This window comes from Emys orbicularis, chromosome 24 (assembly GCF_028017835.1).
Source record: "Emys orbicularis isolate rEmyOrb1 chromosome 24, rEmyOrb1.hap1, whole genome shotgun sequence".
NCBI lineage: Eukaryota > Metazoa > Chordata > Testudines > Emydidae > Emys > Emys orbicularis.
In genome coordinates, this window is record NC_088706.1 from 17,989,936 (window position 1) to 17,994,766 (window position 4,831).

Sequence of the window (4,831 nt, forward strand, 5' to 3'; positions counted from 1 at the left end):
CCGGCTCTGGCCCCCTGCAGCTCGGCCCTGGCTCCCCCCAGCTGCTCACCACGCTCGGTGCGGGTGTCACTCATGGCATGGCCGGCGCCTGCTGTCCCGGCTCTGGCCCCCTGCAGCTCGGCCCTGGCTCCCCGCTGGTGCGGCTGGTCTGAGCTGCCCCAGCTCCTGGCTCTAGGGTGACCAGGGGAATCAGGGGAACACCGGGTCGAAAAGGGATCCTGGCGCCTCTGGTCAGCACTGCTGACCCAGCCATTGACTGTTTGGTTGGTGGTGTCGCCGTGTAGCGGGTCTGGCAGGCTCCCTGCTAGCCTCTGCGATGTGAGTCTCCCGAGAAGCAGCAGCATGTCCCTCCTCTGGCTCCTAGGTGTAGGGACAGCCAGGGGGCTCCGTGCGCTGCCCCTGCCCCGAGCACCGGCTCTTCAGCTCCCATTGGCCTTTGACATGCCGCTGCTTCCGGGAGCTGCTTGAGGTAAGCGCTACCCGGAGCCTGCACCCCTGACCACCTCCTGCGCCCCAACCCCCTGACCCAGCCCAGATCCCCCTCCTGCACCCCGCACCCCTCATCTCCAGACCCACCCCAGAGCCTGCACCCCAGCTGGAGCCCTCACCCCCCACGCCCCAGCCCCCTGCCTCAGCCCGGAGCCCCCACCTGCACCCCAAATCCCTCATTCCCAGCTGCATATCAGAGCCTGCACCCCCAGCCGGAGCCCTCCCCTCCCCGGCACCCCAATCCCCACTGCCCCAGCCCAGAGCATCCTCACACACCCTGAACCTCTCATTTCTGGCCCCACCCCAGAACCCGCACCCCCAGCCCAGAGCCTGTACCTCCTCCCACACCCCAACCCCCGCCTCAGCCTGGAGCCCCATCCCATACTCTGCACCCCTCAGCTCCACCCTCCAGCCCGGAGCCCCCTCCTACACTCCAAACCCCTCATCCCTGGCCCCACCCCAGAGTCTGCACCCCCAGCGGGAGCTCTCACCCCCCCTGCACCCCAGCCCCCTGAGCCAGGCCGGTGAAAATGAGCGAGTGCGTGAGGGTGGGGAGAGCGAGCGACAGAGGGAGGGGGGATGGAGTGAGTGGGGGGGCGGGGCCTCAGAGGAGGGCGGGGCAGGGGTGTTTGGCTTTGTGCGAGTAGAACGTTGGTAACGCTACCTGGCTCCGGGCTGCTCCGGCTCCCGGCTCCCGCTCCTCTGGCCCCTCTGCTTCTGGCTGCTGCTGCTCTGCCCCCAGCTCAGCGCAGGCGGCTGCTCTCCCCTTAGCTCTGCCCGCTCTGGCTCAGGCAGCTCCAGCTCACCCGCAGGACGGGACCCCGGGCTCCTGGCTCCCTCATTGGCTGCCTGCCCTGTCTATTGGGCTGACCTGGAGCAATAGCCTTTCCCTATTGGCCCTGGGGACTGTCGATTTCTCTTCAGCCCGTCCCCTTTCTTTTGGCACTGGGAGAGGGGCCAGCCAAGAATCCCCCTCAGTGTAAGTGAGGGGCCAGCAGCCCCCTGCCATACAGGGACTATGTGTTACGCTGATAAAACTACCCAGGATCTTTTCAGGGGACAAGGCAATGTGCCACGTTTATTATGAGAACACAATGTGATTTATAACCAATAGCTAATACCTAATATATATATATATATATATATACACACACACACACACACACTCTCTCTCTCTCTCTCTCTCTCTCTCTCACTCTCTCTATCAGATGTTCTGCAGCTGCTGTGTAGTTACCAGTCCTGGACGTAGCTTGAGTCCGTAGCTTGGTTTCGCAGCTTGAGGTCGCAGCTCATGGCAGCTAATTGGATAGGAAAGCCGGGCACGAGGAAGGGCCGGTCTCTGTCAGGCGCGCACTGGTGCCCTTCGATGTTGTCAGCAGAACGTTACCCAAAGTCTTCCATCTCAGCCATCCTTTTTGTAGGCTTTAGTTTGAACAAGAGTCTATGGGTCTTGCTGTGTCACGCTGCCTCTGGGTACTGTGTGATTGATCCCCCATCAATTGCAGACCTGACTGTCAGCCTCGGACCTGACTTTGATCTTGTTTCAATTGCACCTTTGTTCTTTTCTTTTAGGGTGGACTCTTCTCACTTTGTCAGGGCTGTTGTCTGCATCTTCAGCCGTTGGTGTTTGCACTTCGCTTTGTCAGGACGGGCTGGGGCTGGAGGTTGATCCCATTATCCATGCATCCCGCACTCACACACCTGAACTGAGTTAATAAGGTTACAGCAGGTTTTGCAAAATGGAGTGAGCATTTCAAAATGGAGTTTGAGTTACAATACGGAGTCTTATCAAAACAAGTGTCAGGAACAATTTACAATGTTGGGAGGCAAACAGTGAACAGGGGTTACAATGTTAAAACAGTGACCCAAACAGCAAGGATCAGTGATCCAAGCAGCAATTGAACTGAAACTGGAAGAGCAGCCGGCCGAACAGCTGCGGCTCTAACAAGTGGACGGTAATTGAACTGAACAGCTCCTTATCACGGACTTTTTCGATAAGCGCGAACTCCGGGGACTTAACAAGCAGCTTTATTGCCATTTCGCTGGTTCTTGTGAAGGCCGGTTTTATGAACGAACGCTGTTTCAGTCATAAAACTTTACTCATGAAGTTCTGTTTGTTCATTTGATACAAAATAAAGTCATATTAATAAAGTCTTAATAACAATAGTAATTAAAAAGAAACAATTTCATTCATCAGCTCTACATATGGGAAGCAACTGTCCCTTCCTGCAGCTTCTCACTGAACTCTCCTGTCTCCAGGGCCTTGTCTCACTCAGTCTCTCCTGCTTCTGGGCTCATTGCGGGAGTCCATCACCCTGCGGCCGCTCCTCAGGCCTGCCCCAGGCTGACTGCCCACGAGTTACCCTTCTCCAGGGGCGACCAAAGGAGCAACTGCCCTTCTGCAGCCCCCCACCACTCAGTAGAGCTACTTGCTGGCTTTTATACTCATGTGCTCCCTCCCCAGCTGGGTCGGATAACAGAACAGGACTGGCCGGCCCAGCGCCGCTGTCCCTTACGTGTGTGTCTACACAGCGCTCTAAGCCCGGACTCTCACTCCAGTTTGAGTCCCCTCTTCTGTCCCCACACAAATCAGTCTGACACGGGTCAGCAGCGCTCAGGGCCCAGGACCCTACCAGGGGGTGTGTCAGAGCTTGAGTCCTGCTGTGACTTGGGTCCAAGCCCTGTCATTGTGCAGTGTGGACGCCGCTCAAGCCGCAGCCCCAAGTCAGGAGGGCTGCACAGCGCAGTATGGACGTGTTAGCACGGCTGTGAGACCCAGGACTGGCAATTGTAACCTGGGTTTACAGTGCAGTGTGGATGCTCCAGCGTGGGCTTGGCAACACCGACTCCCCAAGCCCCATCCCGCAGAGCAGGGATAGTGAGCCGTACGGATGCGCTCTGAAAGGGCAGGCTGCCCGCTTGGGTCTGACACATTTCTGGACTTGAAAAACAAAGCGTTGAAACGATTAAAACGGCCTGTGGCAACTTGGTGAAACCAAAACATTCTGGTTTGCACCAACTTTGTGTTTCACGCATTAAGCTAATTACAGCACCAGTGTTTTAAAAAGGTCAAAACAGGACAACTTCCAGGTCACCTGGTGCTGGCTCCATCTTGGAATACCAGTGTTTTTCCACTGACGGGCGTGGGAACTAAGCTTGGAGACAAAAGGTTCCCGCCATATGCAAAAGCTACTTAAGGCAGGGGAGTGACATCATCGGGACTCTTCACTGACTCCCTGCCCAAGTCGACTCCTGGAAACGCCTGAGGAACAAGGACTGACCTGGGGGAAGTGCTGGACCCAGGCTAAAGGGATTTCTAGCCTGTGAAAAGATCACCTGGGGATTCCAAGCTGTGAGCAAGTGCAACTGGCCCCTTAAGAATCTCTGCAGCCTGCTTGAATCATCCTTTAGGGGGAGAATTTGCTATTCATATCCAATCTCGTTAGTATATTAAACTTAGTTTGCGTTTTGGTTTGTTTGCTAGGTAATCTGCTTTGACCTGTTTGCTAGCCCTTATAATCACTTAACATCTATCTTTTGTAGTTAATAAACTTGTTTTTGCTTTGTCTAAAACCAGGGTGTGGGAGTCATAACTTGGGGCAGACGGCTGTTGCACATTCCTCTCCACATTGAAGGAGGGGCTGAATTTAATGAGCTTACGCTGTACAGTTCCCTGTGCAGCGCAAGATGGTATAATGTTGGGTTTACACTCCAGAGGGGGGTGCGCGCCTTAGGGACTGGGAGGTGCCCTAGCTGTGCTGTCCCAGGCAGGGGCTGGTTAAAGAACCCGTGTGTGTAACTGCAGCTGGGTGTGTCCCTACCCGTGTGTGTGCTGGAGCCTGGGAGAGGGCCTGGCAGGCTGGTCCCAGCAGCACAGGGTGAGAGGGAGCCCAGGCTGCTGGGTCAGGGGGGCTCAGTGGTACCCCAGTTCCAGGTGGCACCCTGGGGGGGAGCCCCTCACAACCATCCCTGTCCACCCTGGCTAATAGCCATTGATGGCTATCCTCCATGAATTCATCTCGTTCTTTTTTGAAGCCTGTTATAGTTTTGGCTTTCACAACATCCCCTGGCAAAGAGTCCCACAGGCTGGCTGTGCGTTGTGTGAAGAAACACTTCCTTTTGTTTGTTTTAAACCTGCTGCCTATTAATTCCATTGGGTGACCCCTAGTTCTTGTGTTGTAAGGAGTAAATAACCTGTTTGCCCGGGAAGGGGACAAAGCCCGGAGGTGGGGCAGCTGGGTGTGACTGAGGCTGGGCGGCTGGAAGCTGGTCAGTCTCCTGGGTAGGGACTCGGGGGGGGGGAGCCCAAAGACCCCCCCCAAGATGGGTTTGGCTGAAAGTC